Raw genomic sequence first — 21206 nt, forward strand, 5'->3', positions numbered from 1 at the left:
ATTATGAATTGTTTTTGGTTTATTTATTCTATTGAATTTATATTTCTTCTTTTAGTTTTTAGTTTTGAAATCAAAATATTCTATAACTTTTATGCTATTAATTTTTATGGCTCTTTCATCACGGTTGTCTGTTTGGTAAAATTACTACAAAATAAGGACATAAGAAATAAAAACATGCTTATTTTTTTATTCTTATGTTTTCAAATAGGCATCACTCACTTTTAAAAAGGATTTCAACTCTTAAAAAATGATAAAATAAAAATTATGCAAAAAAAGAAATAACATATACAAAATAAAATTATTTTCAGTTTAAACAATTTAAACATAAATATGGATAATTAAAAAAATATTTTTTTTAAATAACAAAAAGAACAGTTAAAAAAAACACGTTATGATAAGTAACGTGAAAAAAAAACAATCAATTTCTCACTCGTTATAGTATTTTGTGTTATTATAATAAATATTTTTTGGTTTGTATTATTTGAGTAAATATTATTTTTTTATATTTTTTATGTAAAAAACTCCACTGAACAACTGTAAATTAAAATATCATTAAAAAAAAAGAAGCTAAAACAAATTAACGTGACAATAGTCTTTGTGTATCCTCAGGAACAACGTGAATCTGATGATAATCGGACCAAAGGTCAATTTTAGAAAAAATAATTGCAGAACCCAGTTCATCCAATAGTTCGACAATAGTAGGTATCTGAAAGCGATCTCTCACTGTAATACTAGAGATTGTTAGTGGGAAGAAAAACAGGTAATTTTCAGACCCAGAATATTGCGATGATCTTCTTGAACACGTAAACATAATGGTCTGACTAACTTGCTAGTTAGCATAATTTGAAAATGTTTTCAATTCACTAGTTTAATTTGAACCATCTTAGACATGGAGATTATGGACTGAAGAGAGGGCCCTAGACCTATTGGATGAAGTGTTAGAAGAGCCATGCAAGCCATTTGAAGTCATGCGATGAATATGAGTGGACTTATTATGAGTGCAACGAAGACCATAAGACAGATCAGATATGTCATCAGTGGTTCCAATGTTCAATAATGGAGAGAAATATTTGCCAGAATGGATCGTTCCTGCCTTTTACAACGAGGCAATTACATCTGAAGTAAATTGCAAATTGTGCTCATCAAATGAACTTTCTATAACGGGATTAGATGCAAGATAGAATATAAATAGTAGCAATAAAATTTCAATGCTTCATGTTACATACGAACTCTATTTTAAAGGGGACATACAAACTCTTATGTATTCAAACAATTGAATGGAATTAAAAGATTCTACAATAAACTACACTAACATCTCCTATCTCCTGAGATTTCATCAAATATTGTGTAATATTCCTTTTTTTGAAAACATTACATTTCACATCCTTTAATTATATGAATAAAAATAACTAAAAAAAGGAACGTCAAGATGTCAACATAATCTTTTTTTATCATTCTGTGCTATCAACCTAGCTAGGGGCTCAGGCGCTCAGCCCATTTTACAATTTGAAGGTATGCAAACAAAAATACAAATGAATACGGAAACAATAAAATGAGATGACTGATACAAGCCATAAAAGAAAACTTAAGAGAAAAGTGGGTGATACAAAAATAAAATGTAAATACCATTTATATTTGGACATGCATTTGTTTTACAATTTTTTTATTATTTATTATCTTTAATTTATTTTTTTTACTTGTTTTTTTGTTTCGTTATTTATTGCTAGCTACTTTGATAATTGATAACAATCTTTATAAAGTAGATGTGGGGATTAAGTGAATTTATGTTCATTTTGTGATTTATTAATTTATTTAGTTGTTCGTCTATTCATTGTTAGTATTTTTTTTATCTTCAAAAGTTTAGGTGAGTTGAGTCTCCAGAGGATTAGATTAGGTCTCGAATCCCAAAGAATGCTTAGAGATAAACTTATATATTATTCACCAACAAGATCTTTACATCGGTAGGGAACCCAAGAGTCCTTTTGGATATATGCTGGTTCCTCTCCAATTGGATCAACGTTATTTGTCCATTCATTGTTAGTATAAAATTAACTAATGAATTATCCCAAAATGCAAAAAGAAAGAATATAATAAAGTTGAAATCGGGTAGTCGATCGACACATAAGCATGAACATTCTCTATCATCATGTTATATCAGTCTGAATATTCTCTCTTACAAAATCACATCTTTCAATCTTTTTGATTAAATTCCTTACAATGTTTCTTTTATTAATCTCTTGCCATATTGCCACGCTTAGTGGAACAAGGCAAAGAAAGACAAGACTGAGGCACCAACCAAGGAGCCAATAAGGGGCAAGCTAGCTGAAGCTCCACTGCTTGGGCCGGGGGCAGGGGCTGGAACCTCAGTGGCAGCCACCACAGCGCTCACGGAGGCGGCGGCGATGAGAACAGCACAAGTGACCTTCTTCATGTCCATGATGAATAAAATGTGACTTGTTTAGGAGACCTGCGGGTGTGCTGATGAAACAACTGTGTGTTTAGTTTTATTGTTTCAATTTGCAAGCTAGCAGGTCTGAGCTACAATGGGGGATTTTGATGGGCTTTATAAGTCAGCATTTGAGTTATTTTGGGAAAACAACACCTTATATTTAGTTTGTAAATTGGTCGTAAAAGTGTATGGTCTTGCATGGTTTCAGGGTACAAAAGGTTAGCCAACCTCATGTTGTGCTTAGGCTGGTTGTAATTAAACTAGAACCATTCAAACGCCTACAATAATTGAGGTTGTAATAGCTGTTGCTAAATATGTTTAATTTTTTTCTTCTCCTTCCTATTCATATATACCAGTATCATTTTAGTTATAATATTAGAGGGTATGATTAATGGAGCAAATTCAATATTAACAAATTAATTAATAATAATTTTTTAACGAACAATAAAATCACATTTATAGTGTTTGATTAAATTTTAAATTTCATTAATTAAAATTACATAAAAGATCATTTTGATCGTTGAATATGTAAATGATAATTTAGTTCTTGAAATAATGAAAGTTCTACTTAATTTAGTCCTTCAATAAATAAAAAGTGTGATAATTACGTTTTGTCTATAATTTAATCATCAATTGATTCTTAAATTTTAAATCTTAATGTTAAATTAATCTTAAAAAAATAGAACACAAAATTAGGAAAGAAATTTATAACAAATATCAATGACCAATCTACAGTGCAATGAAACTACAACACAATCCAAAACATTGTCTTGTTTGTTGAAAAGAAAACAGTCATTAGTACAATGAAACCACAACGCTCAATGCAAAACATTGTATTGTTAAAAAGAAAACCATCATTACCACGGAAACAAGAACTCAGATTCAAGAACTACATTATTGGTCACAATCTCGAGCAATGCGTGTTATGCAAAAGGTAATATGTTGAAACTCTCATATTAGCTTCTTTTCGTGATATTTTTTTAATTCATGCATACATTAATTTTAGCTTATAGAGAATTTTATTTCATTTTTCCTTCTTAATTATTATATCATCCTAGAAGTACTTATGCAAAAGTTTATCCAAACAGGCTTGAGAAAACTAGTTTCCGATCATAATGTAATTAGGTCTTACACTGTAGTTTCTTGTCCACCACCTTGGAAATCGGCGCTGAAGAAAATTCCAGCCGGCTTGCCTTCAAGCAGTTGTTCTTCTTTGTCCTATATTAATCCGATTGAGTTAAGGAAAGCTTGAAACCGAGCAGCCATCATTCCAAATCTTGTTGGGAAGCCAAAGACAAAACCATCAGCATCATTGAGCTCATTTCTGGTGATGATTGGTACATCACTCTTGGTCGGTGCTCTCGTGCACCAAGCTCCTTAGTTGATAGTGTCATATGTTATAAATTTGGGAAATAAAGTCGTAGTCACAGAGATCACACAGAATAAAGCACAGGGGTTATTGGACTTAAAAATGTCAAGAATTGAATTAATGCATATATATGATTAGCAACACTGATGCATTAAAAATGAAATTAACATGCCTGCCATAATTCGGACTCAAACCCTTGTACAGAATCGGCTCCTCTCTTTATTTCTTGAGCTAATCTTTCCACATGCCCAAGCATTGAGTAGTACCTGTCAATGCAAAGCTAAATTTTCATAATTTAAATATAGCTGAAAGAAATATGCTATTTTCTTGGGGACAATACAGATGCACTAAGTACGAATAAAATGAAAATGAAGCAAAAGAAATTCAAATTAGAAGTGTCCTATGACTAGGAAATGTAAAAAACTGTTCAAGAGGTGAATACATCTAAAACAAGAATGAAAGGAACAGTGTTAAAACTTAAAACAACAATGCATAAAAACAAGGAAATGGGACTCCAAGACCTTCAAAGAATATTAAAATTTTGAAAGACTTCAAATTTATGAACCCATTGAAAAAAGTAAGAGAAACCTAGTGAAAAAAAAAATCGCTGAGTACATTTTGAAAGTCTGACAATTAACTCTATTCACTGACAAGATAATTGCCTGGTACATTTGGTATTCATTCTATTCTGTCTCCTTTTGCATCTCATAGTTTCTCCGAATCAAATTATGACTAACTACTTCCTTTTTCCTGCTTTTGAGGGAGGATGCAAGGTATTTAAAACTGAATTTTGTTTATTGAAACAGGATTGGGGGACAGGAATTGATGTGCGCAGTAAATCAAGAGTATGTTATTTATAATGTTCTAAATAAGCAAATTATTCCTATCATTTTCATTTGAATTGTTTCATGCTATTGGTGATAATCATACACATATATTTTCATTTGTTAGACAATGTCAAAGCCTGTTGAAGATCCCTCTGAGCTCCCTAAATGGAACTATGATGAATCTAGGACTGGATAGGCACCGGGTGATGATACTGAAGTAATCCTATAGTAAGAATTTTGGCACTGATACTTCTATTTATGTTACTTACTCTACACCATTGTAGTTTTAATTTTAATCTTTTTTTTTCTCCCAATCCTCAAGCAATTTTCAAAGATCCTTTCCGTGGTGGTAACAATATTTTGGTAAGGACTGTTATACTTGAAAGAGGTCACATGGCATGTTGATTGAAATTTAAATATAGATATTATGAAGTTAACTAGACATATTTTGTTTTGCTAAGGTCATTTGTGATTCTTACACCCCACAAGTGAGCCTATCCCTACAAATAAGAGACACAAAGCTGCTGAAATTTTCAGTAACCCAAAGGTCCAAGCTGAAGTTCCATGGTATATATAATACTTCTTATTTTGTGTAACTATCTTTTTAATATTTTTTTAAATCACATATTTCATCAAAATAAAGCATATTAAAATTTTCTTTTGATACATAGCAGAAGACTTAACATTTAAAACAATACATTTTCTTAAATGGAAATAATATTACATTTATATGACTGAAAAATTAGATTAGTGAAATTTTTAAATTTTGAAGGATTTAAGAAATATTTTTTTAGAGTCCAAATAAATATTGTTTTATATAATAAATAATAAATAAACTAATTAAATTAATGTCAAAAGTATTAAATATTATGGAAGAGAAATATATTACTATCAAATTAAATTAAAAATGATGCATTACGTAAATAATTATATAAATTGAAGTATATGTGCTTTTTTGTAATTTTAAATCTTTAACGGTATATATTAGTGTGTAAATATATTTATAAAAGGATAAAGTATTTTTTAGTCCTTTAAAATGTTTTTGAATGTTATTTTAGTTTCTAAAATATTTAACATGCTTTTAGTCTCTACATGTATCCAAAAACATGTATATTTAGTTCCTAATGAAGGACTAAAATCACATCACTTGTAGTAAATTTAAGGATTAAAAACGCATTAAATTTATAGAGATTAAAATCAACCTTCTCAAATATTTTGATGATCAAAAACCTACTTTACTCTTTATAAAATTTAATAAAAATTTTATGTATCACATGGGTTAGTGGGTTACCAAAGTTGTTATTATACTGCTTTAATACTAACACTCCAACAAAGGTCATTTCTTTAATGCTAACTACGTTCAAGTCTGTTTCGTTAATATCTTATATACTGCTATTGATGCTCAATTTCTATTGAAATATTTAATTTCGCAAATAATGTTATTGTGTGGTCACCAATTTAGTTAATCTTTAAGTCTCGGTGCATGAAGTTAACCAATTGTCAGATCTCTCCAAAAGCGTAGTAAATTGTAGTCCATTGAAATTCAATAAATGATTGATTATTGCATGACCCTATTATTTTCCGCTAGAAAGTTGTAACTTTCCTTTTTCTGCATTAAACTCTTCTTTGGGAAATTCCAAAGGTATAAGATCTGCTCTTTGGTTGTGAATAAATTGTCCTTTCTATTGTTTATATAAAGTATACGGTATGAATTTTCAAAACTCTCCCAACTTACACATCATGATATTTCCTTGTCTAAAACCTATAACCTATCTTGATATTTCATTTTCTCAATGCTAGAAGATCGTATAAGCATTATCGGTAGTCATGTGACTCTTACTTCAGAGAGTTCAACAGGCAAATCAATTCAGCATCCTACCAGGGACAAGAATAGAGCCTGGACATACTGGAAATTGGCTAGCAAAGATCTGCACAGTGGTATGCGATGGTGAGCAGTGCTAGAAACTGGTGAAGGAAAGTTCAACGCACTTGGAATTTTTGAGTGATTTAATGATTTGAATTATTTTTTCCACGTCAATGTCATGGTAGTATAATTCAGGCTGCAAATGCAACAAACATAGAAATCCTGGTTTGCTAGTTTTATTGATGTTACTTTTCTTAACATGTTGAAATCCTAGTAAGTATGAGAATATAGTGTAATGATATGGAAAGCATTTTGGCATTAATTGAGTAGTTACCACAGGTAAACAAAGTATAGGTATAAGTGACATTTGGTAGGGAATTCCAATAGTAAAAATGAAATTATATTAAATTACAGTTCCCCTAAATATTGTTTTGTGGCTTTCTAATTGCTGCAAGCACCAAACAAGTTCGTAGCAATTACTTTGTAACATTTGCTGCAGGTAAAGAAGATTTTGTGATTTATCAAGTGAGTTATTTTTACTATTCAATTATAATCTTGTTATGTTTACTGCATTTACCTTTAAATTATGAGTAGCATTATACTGATGACAAGAATTTTTCTAAAATTTTTTAAATAAAACATTCTAAGACTGTTATTTAAAAAAACCTTCTTAAAAAATGTATATTTTAACACGGTTATTATCTAAGAATTGTCTTCTAAGACGGTTTTTAGATAACACACATCTTAGAAGAGTAGCCTTCTAAGATGGTTTTACTAAGAATAGTATTAGAAAAGTATAATTCTAAGACGGTTTTTCTAAGTAATCGTCTTAGAAAAATATCCATCTAAGACGATTTTTATCTAAAAATTGTCTTAGAATGACACAATTTTTTAAGACGGTTTTGTATTCAACCGTCGTTGAAATTCAAGACTTTCAACGACGGTTGTTTCAAAGATGATTCGAAACCATTTTTGAAAGTGGTTTAGAACCGTTGTTGTAGGGTCCTTTTTGCATTAGTGAAGCTCTTGTGACGTTAATGCATGGGCGCACAATCTTGGTCATGTTTCAATTGTAGAAACTACCCCAAAAAAATTTGCCATGTTGAAATTTTCCAACCTCAACAAGACTCTCAGGTTATCATCAGAGACACACCATCAAGGTAGTTACTTCACACCCTTTAATAGTCCATCGTACTATAAAGTTCTAGCCATAAACCAACACATTCTTAACCTTTTGAATTTTCATGACCAAGACCATATGTAGCACTCCTTTGAGGTGTTTCTCTCTTTCCTCTTTGATTTTTGCAATACCAACCTCCCATCATTGAGTTCAGACGCCAACCATTCGAAGAAACCGTACCAAAAATAATGGAAAGCTTTTAAATTCTTGGTGTGTGCCTTTTGTTTCTCTCCTTGATAACCATGTCCTCCACATTGGACATGGTTACTCCAACTCATCCCATCAGAGATGGTAAGAATGTGAATGGAATTCTTGTTTTTTAAAAATGGAACCTTTGAAGCAGGATTCTTCAACCTTGCAAACTCCAACAACCGATACCTTGGAGTTTGGTACAAAAACATATTTCCAAGAACAACTGTTTGGGTAGCAAACAAAGAAACACCACTTAAAGACAACACTGGCATCTTAGAAGTAGGCACTAATCAAGGAATTCTTAGCATCAAGGATGGTGGAGGAGCCAAAATATGGTCCTCAAGTGCATCACACACACCAAACAAATCGATTGTGGTGAAGTTGTTGGAATCAGGAAACATGGTTGTGAAAGATGGACATAACAACCTTTTATGGCAAAGTTTTGATTATCCTAGTGACACTTTACTTCCAGGAATGAAAATTGGAGTGAACTTCAAAACCGGTCAACATCGAGCTCTAAGATCATGGAAATCTTTATCGGATCTTACTCTAGGTAATTTTTGACTTGGTGTCGATAATCATGGCCTTCCTCAATTAGTTATTATAAAGGAGAATGCTAATAGTAGTAATGACATAGCTTATAGACAAGGGTCATGGAATGGTCTTAGTGTAACAGAACTCCCTGGAGAAATAAATGATCAATTAACAAAATCCCTTTTTGTTATGAATGAAAATGACGTCTTTTATGAGATTCTGCTTTTGAATAGTTCAACTATACTGAGAAGAAATTTGCTTCCAGAAAAAGGGTATCAAGTACGTTTCATATGGTTAAATAAGAATAAAAGATGGGTTGGTCAACTCCCTAAACCATATGGTGTGTGTCAGACATATTCCTTGTGTGGTGCAAATACTATTTGCAACTTTAATGGAAAAGATAAACACTGTGAATGCTTGAGTGGATTCAAAGCGAACTCTGCACATTTAACTTGTGCTTGAACTACACGTCTAGATTGTAATAAGGGAGATATAGATAAATTTTAGAAGTATGATCGAATGAAATTGTCAGACACATCTTCATCTTGGTATGATAAGACTATTAGTCTTCAGGAATGTGAGAAATATACCTTGAGCAACTGCTCTTGTACTGCATATGCTCAATTGAATATCAGTGGCAATGGAAGTGGCTGCTTGCATTGGTTTTATGACATTGTTGACATCAGGACACTCCCAACGGGTGGACAAGATTTTTATTTGCGAATGGCTATAGTTTCAAATTTAGATTTACAATTACAAGGTATCTTTATTTTTCACATTTTCTCTTCAATGAATTTATTGCTTTTTCATTTAAATTCTGCCATAATGGTAGTGGTACTTTAATAGGCTTATTACTTAAGAAAAATGCTAATAAGTACGAAACTTCATTTGTACAAAAAAATTATCCAGCTCATACCTAAGACATATCTAGTTCTACTTGAAGCCATATCTAGTCCTCTCATACTTAAACTATGTATAATTTGACCCACTAAGATGGCCTAGTGATGGGAAGTTGAGATAAATACACAAGGTTATTGCTAGTGTACTAAAAAAACTATAATTTTTCAAAAGCAAATTATTTTTAGTAAGTACCTAAATGTACCCAACATGTAGAGTAGGTTTGACAAAATGAAGTATCTTGCCCTAAAGATACAAAGTATAAAATTTCTCACTACTAATTGTGTTGCATGCAAAATATTTTCTTTTCTCTCTACTGATAGACCATCTCTGACCAGATTGGCTAAAATTGATTTGTGTTTCAATATAAGTGATTTTTTTTCCTAATAGAATGTTTTTGTTCATTGCTTAAACTAGGAAAGTGGTGCTTGTTGAATGTTGGCCCTTCTTTGCATATTCTTCTCTGTTTCATTTATCCTTTTCTACTCTTAATTATTTTGAAGGTGATATTTTATCAAAAGTTCTATATATTACTTTTTTGTTTTTATTTGTATTTCTTGTAATAAATATTCCAAAGTGTTATTGTGTGTCAGTTGATGTTAATTATTACTTGATTATGCATTTATGTTGTTAATCTTTCAGATCACCACTTCAACTGGAAGAAATTAGCAGGAATTGTGGTTGGCTGTACTATATTCATCATTGGAATTACAATATTCGGATTTTTTTGTATCAGGAGGAAGAAACTCAAGCAGTCAGGTGAACTCATGAATTGTGACAATTAAATACTGACACTTTGTTTGTACTATATTTTATTCAAATAGAACATTAAGGGAATGCGCTAACAACTTATCACTATTTCTAAATTCTCATTTTTGTTAAAAATTAACAGAAATTAAATTCTTTTCCATTCATAAGTTTTGATAATAATTTTGTGGGTTGCAAAAACAAATTATTGGAAAGACAAGAGTAAGAAGGATGACATTGATTTACCAATATTTCACTTTTTAACCATCTCCAATGCCACAAATCACTTTTCAAAGAGTAACAATTTGGGACAAGGTGGCTTTGGACCTATGTACAAGGTATAAATTGAAAATTAAATTTAATCCAATCATTCATCTTCTTCAGAATAATTTTAATGTTTCCAAAATTTATTGCCAGGGCATATTACCAGATGGGCAAGAAATTGTAGTTAAGAGACTTTTTAAAACTTCTGGACAAGGTTTGGACGAGTTCAAAAATGAAGTCATGCTGGTTGCAAAACTTCAACACCGCAATCTTGTAAAACTTCTTGGTTGTTCCATTTAGCAAGATGAGAAGTTGTTGGTTTATGAATTCATGCCGAATAGAAGCTTGTGTGAATCATGCAGGTTTTGATGATGTCGATAAGAATTCACTTGATAATTATTGTCATCATAAAAAAGAGGGAGAATGTGAATGTATGAATACATGGTTTTGATGATGCCAAAGAATAATCAAACAAGGTTGCTTTCAAGATTACTTCAACAAACATTCAAAGGTTAAGCATTGCTTCAAGATTAATACAAGGTTGCTTCAACAAACAAGCATTGCTTCAAGATTAATTCAATATCAAGTTTTTGCCTCAAAACAAAGTGTTTCCAAGAGATCAAGGCTCTGGTAATCGATTACCAGGTAGTGTAATTGATTACCAGAAGACAAATTAATTCAAGATCAACCTTTGCCTCAAAACAAAGTGTTACCAAGACATCCAAGGCTCTGGTAATCGATTACACTGTCTGATAATCGATTACCAGAAGACAAATAAAAAAAATAGCTTTTAGAAAGGTTTTGAAATTTGAATTTAAAAGTTGTAATCGATTACCATTGATGTGTAATCGATTACCAGCAACGAAACTCTTGAAATTCAATTTGAAAACCCTTCTAAAAGCATGTATGAATACATAGTTTTGATGATGCCAAAGAATAATCAAACAAGGTTGCTTTCAAGATTACTTCAACAAATATTCAAAGGTTAAGCATTGCTTCAAATTAATACAAGTTTGCTTCAACAAACAAGCATTGCTTCAAGATTAATTCAAGATCAAGCTTTTGCCTCAAAACAAAGTGTTTTCAAAATTTGAAAAGTCATGACCCTTCAAAATATAACTGTGTAATCAATTACCAGAAACATGTAATTGATTACCAGTGAAGAATTTCATAAAAAGATTTTTGAAAAGACACATCTCTTCAAATCATTTTGAAAAGGCACGAGGGGCCTATATATATATATATATATATGTGTGTGTGTGTGTGTGTGTGTGTGTGTGTGTGTGTGTGTGTGTGTTTGTGTGTGTGTGTGTGTGTGTGTGTGTGTGTGTGTGACTTCAAAAAGAAAGAGAAAGATATTCTAAGAGAACTTCATTGCCAAATGCTCTCTCAAAAAATCTTAGGCAAACACTTGCAAATCTATTGAGAGTTCATCCAGGAACTTCAATTTGTATCATCCACTCTAAAGGAGAGAAATCTTTCTGTTTATCTCAGAAAGTCAGTTGTAATCAAGAGACTGTTTGTCTCTTGAATTGTGAGTTTCCTAAACACAAGGGAAAGGGATTCCTCGGGTGTTCAGAAGTTGTAAAAATGATTTTTACAAAGTTAGTAAAAATCTCAAATGGGATGCTTGAGGACTGGACGTAGGCATGGGAAGTGGCCGGACCAGTATAAATCGAGTTTGCATTTCTCTCTTCCTTTATCTCATTTATTTTATTGCAATCAATTTTATCTTACACATTTAAAAGAACATTGTTAAATTGATTGCTTCTTCTTCTTCTTCTTCTTCTTCTTCTTCTTCATTCTAAGCCAATCATTTAAAAGGGGGGGGGGGTTAAAGTTTGTTAGTGGGAAAATTGTGAAACTTAATTCACCCCCTTCTTAAGTTATTAAGGTCACTTGTCCAACAACTTGGACTACTTTATATTTGGTTGGAGCTTTGCTCGAATCTAATCCTTACAATTCTTTTTTTGAAAAAATATTTTTTTTCCAATAGTTGTTATGCTAACTTAGTAATGAATTTTCTCAGATTCAACAAGATGCACATTATTGGATTGGGCTAAGCGATTTGAAATTATTTGTGGAATTGCTTGAGGACTTCTCTATCTTCATCAAGACTCTAGACTAAAGAACATATAGGGATTCAATCAATCAACCTGATTTGATTCTAACAGACAATCATCAATCCTAACCACATGCTTTCTATTCATGTAGAGAGAAATTATTGCAAAAAGATGAATAAAATCTCATTGTGTTCCCATACTCAAAATCATGATGAAAACTAAATGCAGAAGAATACCTGAATTAGCCATGATGGAATGATGAAAGGTTGATGAGGATCAAGATTGGTTCTATTATCTTCCAAATGTAGAGAGCCCTTTTTCTTCTCTTAATTTTCTCTTATGATGGGGATAAAGAGAAAAAGAAAGCAAAACTGTATGTTCTGTCACACCTCTCTACCAATGGGGACCATAACCTCTTATATTGGTAACAACCATCAGTTACCCCAAATTTGATTATTATAATTTGGCCCCTCATCAAATTATAATATCACTAATGGTATCTACACAAGTCTTTCATGACATACATGCCCTTAGCCATAATTTTATATTGATTAGACCACTTTAATATGTTGACTAATAAAATAATGGCCCTAACTCATTCAATTATGTATATATATATATATATATATATATATATATATATATATATATATATATATATGACCCAAAATTGCTAACAATCTTCCACTCGTCACAAATATGTATATCCTTACAATCCTTATGAATGTGTTAGACTTTATGAGCTCAAAATTTTCCATGACAAGCCTTGAGCATATTCCAAAAATCTTGTCCATTGATTACTTCAATGATCACTAATGCTGACAAAATCAAATGACATAGACTCGTCATGAAATGTGTAGCATGAAAAGTACATGAAGATGGCCTGTACACGTCTATTTTCAACTGGTCCTACTTTACCTTAATGAGATCATTTAATAACCTTAATGTGCAAAGTGTAATAAATGAATAATAAAACATATATATATATATATATATATATATATAACCAAATATATCCAAAAGTTAATCTATGCATACATAAAATCTAACATAGAACATAAAATACATAAAAGTGACTAACTCCCACTAAACCAAAGATTCCTCAAACTGTAAAACACCCATGTAAGCAACATGCTCATGAAAGACCTTGGGTGGAAGTCCCTTAGTAAGAGAATCTGCTATCATGGAGTTTGTCCCTAAGTGTTCTATGGAAATTTGTCCACTCTGTACCTTTTCGTTAACAACTAGGAACTTGATGTCAATATGCTTCGACTTGGTCGAGCTCTTATTGTTGTTAGAATACAATACAACTGATTTACTGTCACAATATAACTTAAGTGGTCTTTTAATTCCTTCCCCAATTTGCAACACTATGACAAAATTTCTCGATCATATTTCATGATTTGATTCCTCATAGCATGCCACAAATTATGCCGTCATAGTGGATGAAGTAGTAAGGGTTTGCTTGACACTGCGCCAAGAAACTGCACCACTAGCTAACATGAAAATGTAACTGAAGTGGATCTTAAACTATCTAGGCATCCTGCAAAATCCGAGTCAGAATACCTAGTGATCTCCAACTGATCTGACCTCTTGTATGTGAGCATATAATACTCTATTCTCTTCAAATACCTCATAACTCTATTGGCTATTTTCCAATGATCCATTCCTGGATTACTTAAATATCCACGTAATACCCCAACTATGTATGCTATATCCAGATGGGTAGATACTTGGGCATACATCAAACTCCCTACAGCTGATGCATAGGGAATCTTTTGCATTTCCTGAATTTCCAAATTTCCTTTTGGGCACTGTTTGAGACTGAACTTGTCTCCCTTAGCAACTAAAGTATCCCCAGATTTACATTCCTGCATGCTAAACCTTTGAAATACCTTTTCAATATAGCTCTTTTGTGATAATCCTAGAATACCTCGAGATCAATCTCGGTGTATATGAATTCCTAATACAAAGGAGGCGTCACCAAGATCTTTCATTTTGAAGTTTCTTGATAGAAATCTCTTGGTTTCATGCAACATGCCTATACTGTTAATGGCAAGCAGTATGTCATCAACATATAACAACAGGAAAATATACTTGCTCCCACTGAATTTGTGATACACACAATCATCAACAAGATTCATCTCGAAACCAAATGAGAGAATTACTTGATGAAATTTGTGGTACCATTGACAAGATGCTTGTTTTAACTCATAAATGGATTTTGTCAGTTTACAAACCATATTCTTTGGGTCTTCTGACACAGAGTTTTTTGGTTGCACCATATAAATTGTCTCATCAATGTTGCCATTGAGAAATGTCATCATGACAACCATTTGATGAAGCTCTGAATCATAATGTGCAACAAGAGCCATGATTGTCCTAAAAGAGTCTTTCGATGAAACTGGAGAGAAAGTCTCTTTAAAGTCAATCCCTTCCTTTTGGGTATAACCCTTCGCCACAAGACAAGCCTTATACCTCTCCACATTACCTTTGGAATCCTACTTGGTCTTAAATATCCATTTGGAACCAACGGGTTTCACACCTTCTGGTAATGGGATAAGTTCCCAAACCTTGTTTTCTTGCATGGACTTATACTCCTTATTCATTGCTTCAATCCACTTTTTTGAGTTGGAATCTTGCATGACTTGATGGAAGTTGATTGGGTCATCTTCCATCATACCATTATTTTCCTCATGTTCCTAGAGAAATATAATATAATCATTTGAAATACCACTTCTCCTTTCTCTTATAGATCTCCACAAAGGTATTGGCTCATGAAGCATAGGTTCTTGAGGATCTTGAGTTTGTTCTTCACGAACGACCAAATTATCTTGAGCGAGAGATTCACTAACAAAATCTTGTAGAGGTTCTGAATTTGCTTTATCAAAAGCAACTATATGAATCGGTTATGGAATTGCTACTAATTCTTCCTCTAAGACAGACTCTAACCTTATTCTTCCCCCCAAACTCAATATCCTCAAAAAATATGGCAATTCCCGTCTCAAAAATTATCTTTAATTTGGGATCATAAAATTTATAACCCCTGGATCTTTCAAAATAACCAATAAAGTAGTTTCTCACTGTTCAAAAGTCCAATTTCCTTTCATTTGGCTTATTAGGCCTTGCCTCAGCTGGACACCATACATGAAAATGTTTCAGACTAGGCTTTCGCCCAACCCAAAGCTCATAATGTGTTTTGGTTGTTGCCTTGGTTGACACTCTATTTAGAATGTAAGTTGTAGTCTTTAGAGCCTCTCCTCAGAGTGACTCTGGTAAGTTAGAATGACAAATCATGTTTCTTACCATATCCTTAAGAGTTTTGTTTCGTCTTTTAGCCATATCATTCATGCTAGGTGACCTCGGCATGGTGTACTGTGGGACAATTCCACGTTCCTCTAGGTACCTAGTAAAAGGCCCCGGACGTTGTTCACCTAAACCGTCATATTGCCATAGTATTCTCCATCACGCTCAGATCTAACACTCTTGATTCTTTTGTTGAGTTGATTTTCAACTTCAACTTTAAATGTTTTGAACACATCCAGAGATTGTGACTTTTCATGTATAAGAAACAAGTGTGCATATCTGGAGTAATCATCTACGAATGATACAAAATATCGTTGACCATTCCATGAAGGTGTATGAAATGGCCCACAAATGTTCGTATGTATCAATTCCAAGACGTCTGTAACTCTATATGCACCTAATTTCTTATTTTTTGTTTGTTTACCTTTAATGCATTCAACACAAACATCAAATCTTGTTAAATCAATTCAATCGAAGATTCCGTTTGACACAAGTCGTTCAATTCTATTCTTAGAAATATGACCTAAGCGCTTATGCCATAATGCTCCTGAGTTTGTATTATCAATTCTACACGCTTAGTACCACGCAATTCCGCATTAAAGGATTCACCATAGGAAGCTACAATATCAAGTAAATATAGATTATCATAAGCCAAGAGTGAACTAGTTCCAACAATATATGAATTAAAAGACAACCTAAATACATTGTTTCCAATTGAACACAAATAACCCAATTTGTCCAAATAAGAAACTGAAACCAAATTCCGTCTAAATGATGGTACAACAAAAGTGTCTTTCAAATCCAAATAAAAGCCCGTACATAATAATAGTCTAAAATGCCCTATAGCTTCCACCTTCCCCGATTTACCATCTCCAACATAGATCCATCTTTCAGAATCAATTGTCTTCTGGTAGCTTAGGCAACCCTACATTGAAACACTGATGTTAGTAGTGACACCAAAATCTAACCACCAAGTGTTTCTAGGTACTGAAGCTAAATTGACCTCAGAACATACCAAAGTAAGAAACATACCTTTCTTTGCACACCGAGCATGATATTTGGTACATTGCTTCTTTACATGTCCAGGCTTACTGCAAAAGAAACATTCATCACTTTGATTTTGTTTCTTTTGTGTTGGACCCTTAGCAACTACATTCATGGGCTCCTCAGTTCTTTTTCTTTTGCTCTTGTCTTTAGAGGTACTTACAACATGAGCACCTCCAGTCCTTTCTTGCTTCAGCCTTTCCTTTTCTTGCACACAATATGAAATGAGCTCATTAAAAGACCATTTCTTCTTCTGACAATCATAAGAGATCTTAAACTAACTAAACTGTGAAGGTAGAGAAATTAGCACTAAATGAATAAGCAAGTCTTCTAATAGCTCAAGCTTTAGTGCCCTTAATTTTGAAGCAATATTTGACATTCCCAAAATGTATTCCCTGACATTTCTTTTGTCTTTATACTTCATGGAAATTAAGTTCTGAAGAAAAGTACTTTTTTCTGCCTTATCTCTTTTTGCAAAGCGTTTTTCAATTTCAGCAAGTAATTATTTGGCACTAGTTATATCATCTCTGCCCCTACAGACCTCAGGAGATCATAAGACTCATGTGATTTGAGTGATCCCACTTCTCATGAAGTTTCCTTTGTTCAGAGGTATTTGAATCCATGGGAGAAGGGGGTTTCTCAATCCTTAATGCAAGAGTCAAGAACAATTTGCATGTTCTCTTTACCAGAACCGAATTCAGATTAGCAAATGTAGAAATAACAACTGAAAAGATTAAAACAAATAATCCAATAAGCTCACAGAACAATCATCGATGCATTTATCTAACAATATAATTCATCTCAAGATATCTAGTGCACCATTAATATCAAGTCTTTGGACAGTGGTATTAATTGCTAGTGATATCCTTGTTCTAATGTTCAAACATTGATAATAAAAGCATATCAAATAACAAACTCATCTTTTGATGTGACTTATTATTCACATGCAAAACCTCGTAATTATCATATGTTTAACATCACAGGTGTATATGTAAATTAGTTAAATGATAACTTTCCTTGGGCCAATCACCACTCATATAAATCATCACACACGTTAACATTTCTTGTTAACATTTCTTATAAACAATCAATCTACAGAAGAGATGTCACTTTGGTGACATCTTGATTCAATTAGCTCATTTAAATGTTAAACAATTAAAATGATATACCACAAGCTAAATTTTGAACACTGATGCATCAAATCCAAAAATAAAACATTTCTAGAGTAAATTATTTTAACTTTATTTATTTATTTTAAATTTTAGAAGCCCACGATTGTTATTTTAATTTACTGTAGCTTCCTCTCAAAGTAAGAACAAACAACAATATGTAAAATATCTAAATTCTTTTAAAATTTAGAATATGTCAGCCACCCAAATAAATAAAATTTCCAAAATCATATATGAATCAAACATGGGTGGCTCTGATACCAAATTGTAGGAATTCAATCAATCAACCTAATTTGATTCTAACAGAGTCATAAATCCTAACCACATGTTTTTTTATCCCTATAGAGAGAAATTACTGCATAAAGATGAATAAAATCCCATTGTGTTTCCATACTCAAAATCATGATGAAAACTAAATGCGGAAGCGTTACCTAGATTAGCTATAATGGAATGATGAAAGGTTGATGAGGATCAAGATTAGTCCTATAATCAGTTACCCCAAATTTGATAATTATAATTTGGCTTCTCATCTATAACATCACTAATGGTATTTACACAATTAGTCTTTCATGACATATATGCCCTTAGCCATAATTTTATATTGATTAGACCACTTTAATATTTTAGCTGATAAAATTATGGTCCTAACTCATTCAATTATGTGATATATATATGTTTATGATCCAAAATTGCTATCAGATCATTCATAGGGATCTCAAGACAGGTAATGTTCTTCACAATAGTCATATAAGCCCGAAAATTTCAGATTTTGGTATGGCTAGGACATTTGGACTAGATCAAGATGAAGCAAACACAAATAGAGTGATGGGAACGTGGTAAGTAATTTTCTGTAGTTGTTTTTATCTTTCCCCTTTTACAATTGCTTCTAGCTTCTCATATTATGGACTCCTGTTTTTCTATGCAGTGCTTATATGCCTCCTCAATATGCTGTACATGGATCTTTTTCAGTCAAATCCGATGTGTTTAGCTTTGGTGTGATTGTGTTGGAGATAATCAGTGGGAGGAAGAACAGGGGATTTTGTGACCCCACAATCACCTAAATCTTCTAGGACATGTAAGTCTAAAAATGATAATTTGTATGTGAATGAATATTAATACTTTGACCCTTGAAACAATTAACATTATTGTTTAACTAGTAGTCTCCAATTAATATGGAGAACCAAATCATTAACTAATGGTTTTCTCTTGTAATTTTTAGGCATGGATACTATGGATTGAAAAAAGGCCAATGGAACTAATGGATGACTCAGAGGACAATCCTTTCGGCTCCATCTGAAATGTTAAGATATTTTCATATTGGTTTGTTATGCGTACAACAAAGACTAGAAGATAGGCCAAACATGTCTTCAGTGGTTTTAATGCTGAATGGTGAGAAATTATTGCCTGACCCAAGTCAACCCGGGTTCTACATAGGAGGAAGAGACAATTCAACCATGACAGATTCTTCTTCAAGAAATTGTGATGCTTATTCCCTCAATGAAATGTCTAACTCATTGTTCGAGCCAAGATGAATACTTGAAAAAAAAATGGTATGGAAAATAGAACCGCTTCCTACTACCAATTTCAACTAGGACTATAATATGTGTGGAAAAAATACCAATGCCTCTAGAGTTATTATTATTATTATTATTATTATTATTATTATTATTATTTTGTATTGAATCTATGACTTAAATGGAACTGCTCTGTTTTTGAAAATTATGGTCGTATCTTGATAGTTTAATCAAACTAAATTTTAATTTACACATCACCTGCTGGGTGCCCCTAACCATGATAATAATAAGAACAATTTTTTTTATTGATTCATAATAGCACGAATTTTTTAAAAAATAATTGTTAATTCAATTGAAATGTGAGATGGCAATTTTAGTATCACGTGGTACAATTATTTGTTAATAACTTTCATCGTCAATTCTGCCTCTAAATATGACAATTTTAGACTTTTCTTCTTGAACATTGTAGTGGGTCTAACAACTAACAATACTATAACTTGGTCATAAACATGTATTGAATGTAAACTATTTGGCCAGTAGGATGGACACCGAATGAATCAAATCGTTTCACCAGGAGGATGGAAATTGGATGAATCATCATGCATTCATGCCTCTTTAGTTTCAAATTTATTTATTTTTTCTCTCATTCTTTTCTAAATAAAATAATTTTATTTCTATTTCACATTTATAATAATTTTTTTAATATTTTCTATATATTTTTTTATCTCACATTTCAATCTTTCCTGGTGTCAATTTCACCATAAATTAGTTGGAAAAAGTCAAGTGAATTCAACTTATTTTTTTATAAGCAAAAAGATATGAATACTTAATACTCAATTTTTTATCTTGGAGCACCAATGAACAATTGCTTGTTGGCAAAGTCTATGAATGCATTAGAGGTGTCAAGCCTGTCTTGCTAAAAGGAATCAGCTACTTACTCTTGACAAAGTTGCTTTTTTGAACAAGGGTTCCCTCTGCCCTTTATGTTCAAATGAGTCTGAGTCAAATGCTCATTTGTTCTTTTCTTGCAGGAAATCTCTCCAAGTTTGGGCTCACATTCGTGAGTTGGCTCCTTTCCGCAGGCGTTTCACTTCTTTACAGTGCATTACTGACTCTTTAATTGGGGGCAAATCCACATCAGGTGTTCAAGGAAAATTACGTTGTCTGACTATAGCAATTACAGACTACTGCATTTGGCTGTCTAGGAACAAGCTGATTTTTGAAGATTATCAATTTTCTGTAATAGAAATTATTAGCAAGATTAAGTTTCTTATGTATAGACAAGCGCACCTGTTGCATTTGTTTTAGCATCGTGATATAGGTCTTCTTGTATTAGGGAGACTTTTGATTTTCTTTAACTGCGGGGTATGCCCCGTTTATTATTGTATCATTTTGGGTTTAATATAATTTACATTTTTTTCCCAAAAAATAAACAACATTTATACCTCTAATCATGTTTTTTTCTTTTTGGTGATGCTAATTTTCTCTTGTTATGGAGAGGAAAAATATAACTGTCCATCCGGTGCATTTAAGCTGTAGGACAACAGAAAGAAAAAGAATAATAAAAACGAAAACAAAAAGAAAATAAGACCCCAATCAAAACAAATGAGAACATAAATACATAATTATTAACTATAATAATAACTCTTTCAAAGAATAGTGAAGAGAAGAAAACAGAGAAACGTTCTCTGAATAATAAACAAGACCCCAAATTCTCATCCGGGCCCACTGAAATTAGCCTGCGCCACACTCTCCATGGCATCAACTCCCGTGGTAGCGCGAAACTT

General features: G+C 32.4%; 1 pseudogene; it reads left to right on the plus strand.

Annotated features, from left to right (window-relative positions):
* Window positions 1-6438: 6438 nt before the first annotated feature.
* On the plus strand, window positions 6439-19437 carry LOC114416263 (annotated as a pseudogene).
* Window positions 19438-21206: the final 1769 nt, after the last annotated feature.

The sequence above is a fragment of the Glycine soja genome, chromosome 6 (genome assembly GCF_004193775.1).
Source record: "Glycine soja cultivar W05 chromosome 6, ASM419377v2, whole genome shotgun sequence".
Taxonomy (NCBI): domain Eukaryota; kingdom Viridiplantae; phylum Streptophyta; class Magnoliopsida; order Fabales; family Fabaceae; genus Glycine; species Glycine soja.